The following is a 14,501-nucleotide window of genomic DNA, read 5'->3' as shown; positions in this document are numbered from 1 at the left end:
CAGCTGATAACAATCAAGGAGCAATGGGTGAAGAACAGGTAACAGAACATATGCAAACTAAAATTACAACTAACCAAACAGAAACAAGAAACAGGATACATTAGTTTTTTTTTTTAAGCCCTTCCCTCGCTAACTTCCCTCCATTTTGTGGACTCGGATGTACATCATTGCCTATGTTGCACAAGTGATGACAGCAATGAGTTTAATTGTGCTGATTTATTATTATAATTTTTAGGGCCCGAGCACCGATGGTGTGAGGACCCTCTTGGAATTGCTCTGTTTATTAGGGCCCAAGCCCTGAAGGGGCGAAGGCCCTATTGTTTTCGTTAGGATTATTATTAGGGCCCAAGCCCTGAAAGGGCGAAGGCCCTATTGTTTTCGTTAGGATTATTTATTATTATTATTTATTATTTTTCTGTCAACCTTTCGGGCACTTTTGGGGCTCTTATCATGCTCGAAAACTCTTAAAACTTTGCACACAGGTCAGGACCCGCGGCCATCAGGGCCGGGCTGAAGCTGGTACCCGGGCGTGGCAGGGGGGCTCAACAGCGCCCCCTTGAACAGGGTCCGAAAACTTGGTCCATAAATCAAACACGCTTGCATATAATAATATGAAACTCGGTACACATATAGATCTCATCGGGCCAAACAACTTTCGTACTTTTACTTTTTACGCCAGCCAAACAGGAAGTCGGCTATTATGGGTTGTTTGGAAAACGCATGCTGTGGAATTTGATGTACTCCTCCTAGGAAATTCATCCATTCGCCTCAAAACTCGGTGTGCATGAAGTCAAGACATTGAGGATGATAAATTGCGGACGGATTTTTGATATCTCGAACGGTTTGGCCGAGGCGAGGAAACGAATTTATGGCGAATAATGGGACACAGGAAGTGTGTTATAACTTCTGCATACATTAACTGATCTTGATTAAACTTCAGCAGTGTGTTCGTGGTCAGAGGCCGATCACATTGATGTGACTATTGTGAGTCAAAGTTATAGCGCCACCAACTGGCAGCAGGAAGTGTGTCACTTTCAAAATGCTTTGAAATCACCCTCTTATTTTTACCCGATTTGCTTCAAACTTTATGTGTATAATGTAAACACACGGCAGATGTAGACCTGTGAAAGGATTTTTGATATCTTTAATACTGTTGCCATGGCAACGCATCAAACATCAATATTCTTTTTTGATGCTTTTGAGACTCTTAGCATGCTTGAAATTGCATGAAACTCGACAGACACATTACATTTATTACCTAGTAGACATGTGCAAAGTTTCAGAAACGGGCGTGGTGAGGGGCTCAGTAGCGCCACCTTTAGTCATAAGTGGGGGGGTTAGTTTTATCAACAGCAACAAAACTTGGTATGTGTATTGTTCTCATCAAGACGGACAACTTTCTAATTTACATTAACCATCTCCGACCATCAGGAATAGAGATATTTTGGTTTGAATGTGGATTTTCTGAAGAATTTTCTCTCCCTCTCTCTGTGTCTGTGTGTGTGTGAGGGGAGGGGGGGGGGGGGGATTTGACTATTGCTTTTACATTGTTAATCAAGGTTTCAGGGGCTTTTGGGGTCCTTAACGTGCTCAAAAACTCTTGAAACTTTGCACACAGGTCAGAACCCACGGCCATCAGGGCCGGGCTGAAGCTGGTACCCGGGCGTGGCTGGGGGGCTCAACAGCGCCCCCTTGAACGGGGTTTTAAAACTTGGTCCATATATCAAACACGCTTGCATGAATTAATATGAAACTCGGTACACATATAGATCTCATCGTGCCGAACAACTTTCCCCTGGTCAAGTTTTACGCCAGCCCAACAGGAAGTCGGCTATTATGGGTTGTTTGGAAAACGCTTGCTGTGGAATGTGAAATACTCCTCCTAGAAAATTCACCGTGTCCCCTCCAAACTCGGTGTGCATGTAGTCAAGACTTTGAGGATGCTAAATTGCGGACGGATTTTTGATATCTCGAACGGTTTGGCCGTGGCGAGGAATCGAATTTATGGCGAGAAAAGAGAAACACGAAGTGGAATAACTTCTGCATACATTAACTGATCTTGATGAAACTTCAGCAGTGTGTTCGTGGTAAGAGGCCGATCAGATGGATGTAGCTATTGTGATTCAAAGTTATAGCGCCACCAACTGGCAGCAGGAAGTGTGTCACTTTCAACATGCTTTTGACAAAAGTGGGGGGGTTAGTTTTAACTACAGTAAAAAAAAGTTAATATATTGATCTCATCGACCCGGACAACTTTCTAATTTAAAGTCATTAGCTCTGACCATCAGGAAGTCAGATATTTTGGTCTGAATGTGGATTTTTTTGCAAAATCAGCCTCTGAATTTTTAGCCACCTTTATCTAAGTGGTTTATTTTATTCCCACCAAACTTTTTCAACATGATAAAAATATATTAATGATGCTAAATTGTGAACGGATAATAAATATCTCAAACGGTTTTGCTATGGCGAGGGATTAAAGTATTGTCTAAAAAGCTAACACTCAAAGGGTCATATATTCTAAAAATGTAATTATACACCATTTATTACTATATAAAAGTATACAAATATCAGAACTTAACTCATTTTATTCTTTTTTTTCAATTTAAGAATGAAGTTTAAGTTTAAAAACTGCCAGAATGGTTGTTTAGTCTAAACAATAAATAAATAAAGTCAAACATAGTGCTATACTGCCCTCTTGTGTTCAAAATCAGGTAGGCCTATTATATCTATATAAAAATATACTAGGTATGTGACGGTGGGAATATTTTACCACCGGTTAACTGACGTGTGACACCGCTGGGGGCTTTTTAATCGCTAACTTAAAAACGAAAGTAAAATATGTTCGTCCGCACGGACATTGATAATGGTGCGGAGCAGAGCGAGCGTTTTCAATAAATTTCTATGGAAGGAGGAATGACCTAAAAAACGTTGACTCTGTTCTGCTCGTTCCTCGCTGAGGACGCGCACCATTATGAATGCCTGTGCAGCCGTGAGCATTTTAGTTTCATTTTCTAGGCGGATTGCTTAAATGTATTTTAAAAAAGCACAATGTTGTGTTTTTTGCTACTGTACAAAAATATAAGTTAACACTTTGCAGTTTGAATGATGTTCTGAACAAAATTACAGTATGTTTTTATGTGTCCACTGTTCAATCGCGCCCTCGTTTTAGTGATTCCATTTTTTCATTTAAGTTTTTTCATTGTTCTAATCAGGTCAGGCAAGTAAAATTACCTGTGTCTTATCCCTTACATTTTAATATAATATATATACACTACTGTTTGGCGTCAGTAAGATTTTTAAGCGAAGTTTCTTCTGCTCACCAAGGCTGCATTTATTTGATTAAAAATACGAACAAAAACAGTAATATTGTAAAATAGTATTCCAATTTAAAACAGCTGCTTTCTATTTTAATATATTTTAAACTGTTATTTATTCCTGTGATCAAAGCTGAGTTTTCAGCATCATTACTCCAGTCGTCACTGTCACATGATCCTTCAGAAATTATTCTAATATGATGATTGATGCTCAAGAAACATTCATTATTATTTTAAATGTCGAAAACAGTTGTGTACAGTCTTTGATGAATAGAAAGTTCAAAAGAACAGCATTTATCTGAAATCTAAAGCTTTTGTAACATTAAACACTACCGTTCAGAAGTTTGGGGTCAGTAATAATTTAAATTTAAATTTTGGGGGAAAGAAATAAAATAAATCAATACTTTTATTCATCGAGAATGAGTTAAACTGATCAAAAGTTACAGTACAGACATTTATAATGTTAAAAAAAATTATATTTGAAATAAATGCTGTTCTTTTGAACTTTACATTCATCAACGCATTTTGAAAAAAAATCTGTACACAACTGTTTTCAACATTGAAAATAATAATTAATATTTATTGACCATCAATCATCATATTAGAATGATTTCTGAAGGATCATGTGACACTGAAGACGGGAGTAATGATGCTGAAAACTCAGCTTTGATCACATAAATTAATTACAGTGTAAAATATTTTAAAATGGAAAACAGCTGTTTTAAATTGGAATAATATTTCACAATATTACTGTTTTTGTTTGTATTTTTAATCAAATAAATGCAGCCTTAGTGAGCAGAAGAGACTTCTCCTAAAAACATAAAAAATCTTCCTGACCCCAAACTTCTGAACGGTGTGTATATATATATATATATATATATATATATATGTTTGTATAATATATATATATATATATATATATATATAAATATAGCTGCGAGCAGCGATGGAGGGCCAAAGTCGGCGGTACCGCCACCCCGGTGCCTTTAGGTAACTAAAGGCACCGGGGTTGCGGTGCCACCGGCTTGGGCCCGTAATCGCTGCTCGCAGCTATATTTATTATTATTATTGTTCTTCAAGGGTTCGGGGGCTTTTGGGGCCTTTAACGTGCTCAAAAACTCATGAATCTTTGCACGTAGGTCAGAACCCGCGGCCATTAGGGCCGGGCTGAAGCTGGTACCGGGGCGTGGCAGGGGGGCTCAACAGCGCCCCCTAGAACACAATCTTAAATCTTGGACACATACAAGAACGTATTAGTATGAAACTCGGTACACATATAGATCTCATCGGGCCGAACAACTTTCGCACTCTAAGTTATTAGCTCTGCCCAACAGGAAGTCAGCTATTATGGGTTGTTTGAAAAACGCATGCTGTGGAATTTAATGTACTCCTCCTAGGGAATTGATCCGATCCACACCAAACTCGGTCAGCATGAAGTCAAGACATTGAGGATGCTAAATTGCGGACGGATTTTTGATATCTCGAACGGTTTGGCCGTGGCGATGAAACGAATTTATAGCGAGAAAAGATAAACAGGAAGTGTGTTATAACTTCTGCATACATTAACTGATCTTGATGAAACTTCCGCAGTGTGTTCGTTGTAAGAGGCCGATCACATGGATGTGACTATTGTGAGTCAAAGTTATAGCGCCACCAACTGGCAGCAGGAAGTGTGTCACTTTCAAAATGCTTTGAAATCACCCTCTTATTTTTACCCGATTTGCTTCAAACTTTATGTGTATAATGTAAACACACGGCAGATGTAGACCTGTGAAAGGATTTTTGATATCTTTAATACTGTTGCCATGGCAACGCTTCAAACTTTAATATTCTTTTTTGATGCTTTTGAGACTCTTAACATACTTGAAATTGGATGAAACTCGACAGACACATTACATTTATTAGCCCGTAGACATGTGCAAAGTTTCAGAAACGGGCGTGGTGAGGGGCTCAGTAGCGCCACCTTTAGTCATAAGTGGGGGGGTTAGTTTTATCAACAGCAACAAAACTTGGTATGTGTATTGTTCTCATCAAGACGGACAACTTTCTAATTGACATTAACTACCTCCGACCAACAGGAAGAGAGATATTTTGGTTTGAATGTGGATTTTCTGAAGAATTTTCTCTCCCTCTCTCTGTGTCTCTGTGTGTGTGAGGGGAGGGGGGGATTTGACTATTGCTTTTATATTGTTAATCAAGGTTTCAGGGGCTTTTGGGGTCCTTAACGTGCTCAAAAACTCTTGAAACTTTGCACACAAGTCAGAACCCCCTGCCATCAGGGACGGGCTGAAGCTGGTACCCGGGCGTGGCAGGGGGGCTCAACAGCGCCCCCTTGAACGGGGTCCCAAAACTTGGTCCATAGATCAAACACGCTTGCATTAATTAATATGAAACTCGGTACACATATAGATCTCATCGGGCCGAACAACTTTCCCCCAGTCAAGTTTTACGCCAGCCCAACAGGAAGTCGGCTATTATGGGTTGTTTGGAAAACTCTTGCTGTGGAATGCGAAGTACTCCTCCTAGAGAATTCATCCAATCCCCACAAAACTCGGTGTGCATGAAGTCAAGACATTGAGGATTCTAAATTGCGGACGGATTTTTGATATCCTGAACGGTTTGGTCATGGCGAGGAAACGAATTTATGGCGAGAAAAGAGAAACACGAAGTGGTATAACTTCTGCATACATTAACTGATCTTGATGAAACTTCACCAGTGTGTTCGTGGTAAGAGGCCGATCAGATGGATGTAACTATTGTGAGTCAAAGTTATAGCGCCACCAACTGGCAGCAGGAAGTGTGTCACTTTCAAAATGCTTTTGACAAAAGTGGGGGGGTTAGTTTTACCCACAGTTACAAAAATCAGTACGTACATTGGTCTCATCGAGCCGGACAACTTTCTAATATACAGTTATTAGCTTCGACCAATAGGAAGTCAGATATTTTGGTTTGAATGTGGATTTATTTGCAAATTCAGCCTCTGCTTTTTACCCACTCCTGCTAAGTGTTTTTTTTTTTATTCACACCAAACTTTTTTAACACGATGAAAATACATTAAAGATGCTAAATTGTGAACGGATATTAAATATTTCAAACGGTTTTGACATGGCGAGGGATTAAAATAATGTCAAAAAAGGAATCAGAAAACATCTCATATCTTCTTAAAATGTAATTATACACCATTTATTTTTATATAAAATTATACAAATATCAGAACTAAACCGAAACAGAACTAGTTTTGGGTTTATTCAGTTTTTTTCAATTCAAGAAATATGTACAATTTTAAAATCAGCCAGAATGCGCTATTTAGTAAAAAAAAAAGTCATACATAGGGCTATACTGCCCTCTTGTGTTCAAAATCAGGTAGGCACATTGCATATTGTATTTATATATTAATATAATAGCGATGTGACTGAGAATTTTTTTCCCACTGGTTAATCGATGTGTGACACCGCGGCGGGGGCTTTTAAATCGCTAACTTAAAGGGATACTCCACTTTAAATTGAAAATTCTGTCATCACTCACCCTCATGTTGTTTCAATCCTTTATTAATTTCTTTCTTCTGCTGAACAGAAATGAAGATATTTAGAAGAATGTCAGTAACCAGACAGTTTCTGGTCTCATTGACTTCCATAGTATACATTTTTTTCCTACTATGGAAGTCAATGGGATCAGAAACTGTCTGGTTACTGACATTCTCCTAAATATCTTCCTTTCTGTTCAGCAGAAGAAAGAAATTCATAAAGGATTAAAACAACATGAGGGTGAGTATATGATGAGCGAAAGTGAAATACGGACGTCCAGTAGGAATTAACTAAAAAACATTCACTCTGTTTTGCTCATTCCTCGCTGTAGACGTGTTATTGCCCATGCAGCCGTGAGCATTTTAGTTTCATTTAAAAAATAGCGCCATTTCGGGGGTGGGATTGCTTGAATGTTTTTTTACAAAAGCACAATGTTGTGTTTTATTGCGAGTGTACATAAATATAAGTAAACACAGTGCAGTTTAAATGATGTCCTGTATGAACAAACCGACGGAGTAGCCTATGTTTTTATGTTTCCACTGTTCGATCGCGCCCACGCCTCACACACACACACACACACACACACACACACACACACACACACACACACACACACACACACACACACACACACACACTGTGCATTGCAGCATTGCAGCCGGTTCATTACAGCCGTAATAAAATATAATAATAAATATAAATAGTCAACCTATTTGCAGCAAATTATAGTATATTTTAGATCAATATATTTGTTTTCCTTACAATTTTAATTAACACTAACTTTATTCTCATCTGAATTATAAATAATTTATTTCTGTATAAAATAATACTACCATTAAAAAATACATTTGATTGTGTGACTTAAAAATAAACAGATTAGTGCTCGGTTTGAGGACAAGAAATGAAAACCAATGCAATATGATGAATGTCCAAAAACGTTCGCTCTTCTCTGCCCGTTCCTCGCCTCGCCATATATATATATATATATATATATATATATATATATATTATTTATTTATTTATTTTTTGTTACATATATATAATGTATATATTATATATTTTTTTGTTATATATATATATATATATATATATATATAAATATAGCTGCGAGCAGCGATGGAGGGCCCAAGCCGGTGACACCGCCACCCCGGTGGCTTTAGTGTAACTAAAGGCACCAGGATGGCGGTGCCACCGGCTTGGGCCCGCCATCGCTGCTCGCAGCTATATTTATTATTATTATTATTATTATTATTCTTCTCCGCATTTAATTGCATTTTTGAGGGCCTAAACATGCTCGAAAACTCACAAAACTTTGCACACGCGTCAGAACTGGCGAAAATTTACATCTGATATAGGTTTCAGAATTGGACGGGGCAAAATGGCTCGATAGCGCCACCTATAAAAGTTCAACGGAGTGCGCCTCCCGCAACGTTCCACGTACGTGCACGAAATTCGGTACATACATGTAATGACCTAATACCTACAAAAAAGTCTCTTGGAGCATAGCCCTAAACACAACAGGAAGTCAGCCATTTTGAACTTCCTCTCAGATTTTTGTGCAGTTTTTGCCATTTTCAGGCCTCGTACTTTAACGAACTCCTCCTACAGTTTTAATCTGATCATCTTCAAATTTGGTGAGTGTAATCTTAAGGCCTTTGCGACGTTAAATTGCGAAGATCTTGAGTTTTCGTCGAAGGGCGGGTCCTCGGCGGCCTGACAAATTTCGATGTTTCGCCATGAAACAGGAAGTTGCTGTAACTCAGGCATGGAATGTCCAATCTGCCCCAAACTTCACACGTTTGATAAGAGTTCTGTCCTGAACACATGACCATGCTCATATTCAGTTATAGTCATAGCGCCACCTGCTGGCAACAGGAAGTGACATGTTTAACACTGTTATGGACTCCTAATAACATACAAAAAAGTGCCAGCAAGTGCTAAACATGCTAACAACATACTAGAAGCATGCTAAAACATGCTAGCAAACTCTTAGCTAAGTGCTAAAGCATGCTATTATTGCAATTAAATAGGAATTTGCTGTAACTCAGGCATGGAATGTCCAATCTGCCCCAAACTTCACACTTTTGATAAGCGTTCTGTCCTGAACACATCTACATGAGAATATTCAGTTATAGAAATAGCGCCACCTACTGGTAACAGGAAGTGTCATGTTTAACACGTTGATGCCATTCTAGCAACATGTTAAAAATGCCATTGACTTCTAAACATGCTAGAAACATGTTAAAACATGCTAGCAATACTTAGCTAAGTGCTAAAGCATGCTAATTCAATGAAACAGGATGTTGTTGTTACGCAAGGAGGCAATGTCCATTCTGCACCAAACTTCACACTTTTAATAAACGTTCTGTCCTGAACACATGACCATGCTCATATTCAGTTACAGTCATAGTGCCACCTGCTGGCAACAGGAAGTGACATGTTAAACACTGTTGTGGACATATAAAAACATATAAAAAAAGTGCCATCAAGTGTTAAACATGCTAACAACATACTAGAACCATGCTAAAACATGCTAGCAAACTCTTAGCTAAGTGCTAAAGCATGCTATTATTGCAATTAAATAGGAATTTGCTGTAACACAGGCATGGAATGTCCAATCTGCCCCAAACTTCACACGTTTGATAAGAGTCATGGCCTGAACACATTTACATGAGAATATTCAGTTATAGTAATAGCGCCACCTGCTGTCAACAGGAAGTGACATGTTTAACACTGTTGTGGTCTCCTAATAACATATAAAAAAGAGCCAGCAAGTGCTAAACAGGTTAGCAACATACTAGAAACATGCTAGCAAACACTCAGCTAAGTGCTAAAGCATGCTATTACTGCAATTAAATATGAATTTGCTGTAACTCAGGCATGGAATGTCCAATCTGCCCCAAACTTCACACGTTTGATAAGAATCATGGCCTGAACACACGTCTATGCTCAAATTCAGTTATAGTAATAGCGCCACCTACTGGCAACAGGAAGTGACATGTTTAACACGTTGATGCCGTTCTAGCAACATGTTAAAAATGCCATTGAGTTCTAAACATGCTAGAAACATATTAAAACATGCTAGCAATACTTAGCTAAGTGTTAAAGCATGCTAATTCAATGAAACAGGACTTTGTTGTTACTCAAGAAGGCAATGTACAATCTACCCCAAACTTCACACGTTTGATAAGAGTTATCTCTTGAACACATGTCCATGCTCATATTTAGTTATAGTCATAGCGCCACCTGCTGGCAACAGGAAGTGACGTTTAACACTGTTCTTGACTCCTAATAACATATAAAAAAATGCCAGTAGGTGCTAAACATCCTACCAACATACTAGAGACATGTTAAAACATACTAGCAAACACTTAGCTAAGTGCTAAAGAATGATATTACTGCAATTAAATATGAATTTGCTGTAACTCAGGCATGGAATGTCCAATCTGCGTCAAACTTCACACTTTTGATAAGCGTTCTGTCCTGAACACATGACCATGCTTATATTCAGTTACAGTCATAGCGCCAACTGCTGGCAACAGGAAGTGACATGTTAACACTGTTATGGACTCCTAATAACATATAAAAAAGTGCCAGCAAGTGTTAAACATGCTAACAACATACTAGAAACATGCTAAAACATGCTAGCAAACTCTTAGCTAAGTGCTAAAGCATGCTATTATTGCAATTAAATAGGAATTTGCTGTAACTCAGGCATGGAATGTCCAATCTGCCCCAAACTTCACACTTTTGATAAGAGTCATGGCCTGAACACATCTGCATGAGAATGTTCAGTTCTAGTAATAGCGCCACCTACTGGCAACAGGAAGTGACATGTTTAACACGTTGATGCCGTTCTAGCAACATGTTAAAAATGCCATTGAGTTATAAACATGCTAGAAACATGTTAAAACATGCTAACAATGCTTAGCTAAGTGCTAAAGAATGCTAATTCAATGAAACATGACTTTGTTGTTACTCAAGAAGGCAATGTCCAATTTGCACCAAACTTCACACGTTTGATAAGAGTTCTGTCCTGAACACACATCCATGCTCATATTCAGTTATAGTCATAACGCCACCTACTGGCAACAGAAACTGACATGGTTAACACAGTAATGCAGTACTAACCACATAATTATTGTGTACTGAGCATGCTAGAAACAGACTAAACATGCTAGCAACACTTAGCTGAGTCATGAAGCATGCTATTATCACCATTATACAAAACATTTTGTAACTGACTTTGACATACTCTTACTATATATACCTCCTTAAATGTACATTTCCCAACCATGCTCTGTCTTCCTAAAACCACCGAGTGTTGATGGCACGGGTGCGAGGGCCCTTTCATCGCTGCTTGCAGCTTTAATTTTCTTTATGAATTGTTTTATGCACAATTCTATAGGTCTAGGTATGCTTAGGCTGCTGAGGAAAACTTAATTACACAAATGGAAATTATAATTTAATTAATTGTGACTTGTGTGAGGTTGGGCTGTTGCTTGGATCGATTGCTCCTGTCTGCCGTGTTGTCGTTGCTGCTGCTGCTGCTGTTGTTGCAGTTGCTGCGTTGGTTTACGTCTGTAAGCTTCGGATATCTTTCTGTTTTGAATCATTATTTACTATCATTCCTTGTCGTTTATTTTGCTAAATATAGCTTACTCAACATCACACATTAACCTGACATTGCTAGCACAACACGCTAGTAATTCGCTAGCCTGTTAGCCATCTGTCCGCTCTTCATTTATTTATTTATTCTCGCGCCTTTTACGAGTTCATCAAACAACTTAGGTGAGTAGGATCAGTCAACAAACCCGGTGAGTCATGTCATCTTCTCCTCTTATTGTCACTTGCACTTCATGTAACATGTATAGCATAGCCTTCTCTGTCAGCACAGGATTTACATGTGATAAATGCAGGGAGATAGTAAAGCTGATTTCAGAACTAGAGACACGCATCCAAACTTTAATCGAGGATAGTAAGAGTGCAAGGGCTTTAGATACTGCTCTGGATGCGACTAGCTTAGTGAACTCTGTACCATTGGTCAGTTCCGGCTGAAGTAGAGCCCGTGCAGCAGGGCAATTGGGTGACGGTGAGGCTCTGTAGTCGCGGGACAAAACACAGCTCTTCCGTTCCGATTACAACATTAAACAGGTTCTCCCCTCTCAGTGAAACACCCACAGTGAATCCTGTTGAATGTGCCCTAGTTATTGGCGATTCTATTACACGGAACGTGGAAACAGAGACACCAGCCACCATAGTCACATGTTTGCCAGGAGCCAGAGTGCCTGACATCAAAGCAAAGTGCTGGCTAATGTTATTCGTAAATTCTCTACGATTATTATTCACATCGGCACTAATGATGTTCCACTCCGCCAGTCGGAAATCACCAAAATGAATGTTAAAGAGGTGTGTAAACTCGCAAGTACGATGTCAGACACTGTAATTTGCTCTGGCCCCCTTCCTGTTCACAGGAGTGATGAGACACTAAGTAGACTGTCCTCACTCAATGGCTGGCTGTCTAAGTGGTGTCCGCAAAATAAAATAGAATTCATAGACAATTGGAAAAGTTTTTGGGGCAGACCTGACCTGTTGAAGAGATGGTATTCATCCCTCCTGGGATGGTGCTGCTCTTCTCTCTAGTAATATGGCACATTGTCTTAGAGCTCAAGCATGAATTGGGGCTCAGGTCAGGAAGCAGACAGACTGACTAAATCGACCGTCTGCTAGCTGTCTCACGTCACCAAGGTCAGATAAATCCCATCACATAGAGCCTCTTTCACCTAGATATCATCATATAGAGACTGTGTCTGTTACCTGAATTAGGAAATACAAAAAATTTCCAAACCCATCTAAGGTTCAAATTTGTATTGATGTTCAACAAATAAGATTGCTTTATTAATAATCTTCCTGATCAGTTTCAGCATCTCAGCATCCCAGATAGCTTAGAAGAACTTGATATTGTGACAGAAACTTTTAACTCTCTCTTTTCCAGCACTTTAGACACAGTTGCTCCGTTGCGCTTAAAAAAGATTAAAGAAAAAAGTCCAATGCCGTGGTACAACGAGCACACTCAGGCCCTTATGAGAGCAGCCAGAAAAATGGAGTGCAACTGGAAGAAAACAAAACTAGAGGTATTTCGCATTTCATGGAAGGAGAGCTCGATTGCATACAGAGAGGCCTTAAGAGCTGCTAGATCTGCTTATTTTTCAACCCTATTAGAAGAAAATAAACAAAACACTAGGTATTTATTTGAAACAGTGACTAAACTAAAGAATAATAAAGCTTCAAGCCCAGAAGTTTCCAAGCAGCACAGCAGTAATGACTTTATGAACTTCTTCACTTATAAAATTGATAATATCAGGGAGAAAATTATAACTATGCAACCGTCTACTACAGTATCGCATCAGGGAGTGCATTGTAGTCTCCCAAAGGAAAAATTCGATTCATTCATTGCTATAGGAGAGGAAACATTTTCTAAACTTGTTAAATCATCTAAATCGACAACATGTATGTTAGACCCTATACCGACTCCTGAAAGAGATGCTTCCAGAGGTCATAGATCATCTTCTTAATATCATTAATTCATCTTGTCATTAGGATACGTACGAAAAACTTTTAAGCTGGCTATGATTAAACCGCTTGTTAAAAAAACACAACTTGATTGTACAGAATTAGTCAATTACAGGCCGATCTCGAATCTACCTTTTCTGTCAAAGATACTAGAAAAGGCGGTATCCTCACAACTATGTTGCTCACAACTATGTTGCTTTTCAGAAAGAAATTATATCTGCGAGGATTTTCAGTCAGGATTTAGACCGTACCATAGTACTGAGACTGCTCTCATTAGAGTCACAAATGATTTGCTCTTATCATCCGATCATGGTTGTATCTCGCTATTGGTGTTACTCGATCTTAGTGCTGCATTTGATACTATTGACCACAACATTCTTTTAAATAGACTCAAAAATTATGTTGGCATTAGTGGAATTGCATTAGCATGGTTTAAATCATACTTATCTGACCGTTATCAGTTTGTAGCAGTAAATGAAGAGATCTCTTATCGATCACAAGTTCAGTATGGCTTAGCACAAGGCTCAGTACTAGGACCGTTGCTGTTCACTCTGTACATGCTGCCCTTGGGTGATATCATTAGGAAGCATGGCATTAGTTTTCACTGTTATGCTGATAATACTCAGCTCTATATTTCTTCAAGCCCTGACGAAACTTACCAATTCACAAAATTAACGGAATGTATAGCTGATATAAAAAATGTAATGACTAGTAATTTCCTACTACTTAATTCTGAAAAAACAGTGTGGCGAGCACGACGAGGTCGAGGGCCGTGGGAGGACGGCGCGAGGCCGGTGGCGTGATTGATAATGAGCGACACGTGCGCGACGCACCGGTCTCGCATCTCTCACGGAGGAGCGGAAGCATAAAGGAGGAGCGACGACAGTGAAGAGAGAGAGAGGAACAGGCCTGTGTTTTATTTGATGTTCTGTGTTGCCAGCAGTCGTCCGTGAGGGACTGCTGGCTTTTACTTTCATTTTTGTATTTGTTTTATTTTTGTCATTAAAAGTCTTTAAATGTTCGCCGGTTCCCGCCTCCTTCTTCCCGTAACAACATACCTCGTTACAAACAGATGTTCTAATTATTGGAC

General features: G+C 39.0%; 1 protein-coding gene across 1 annotated transcript in view; it reads right to left on the bottom strand.

The window, feature by feature from the left end:
- The window catches only part of LOC311287956 (globoside alpha-1,3-N-acetylgalactosaminyltransferase 1-like), a 59,160-nt gene that overhangs the window by 1,695 nt on the left and 42,964 nt on the right, over nt 1-14,501 (bottom strand). The window lies entirely within an intron of this gene.

Source organism: Rutilus rutilus (genome assembly GCF_951802725.1).
Source record: "Rutilus rutilus genome assembly, chromosome: 3".
Lineage (NCBI taxonomy): Eukaryota > Metazoa > Chordata > Actinopteri > Cypriniformes > Leuciscidae > Rutilus > Rutilus rutilus.
This window is presented reverse-complemented; position numbering and strand designations above follow the sequence as displayed.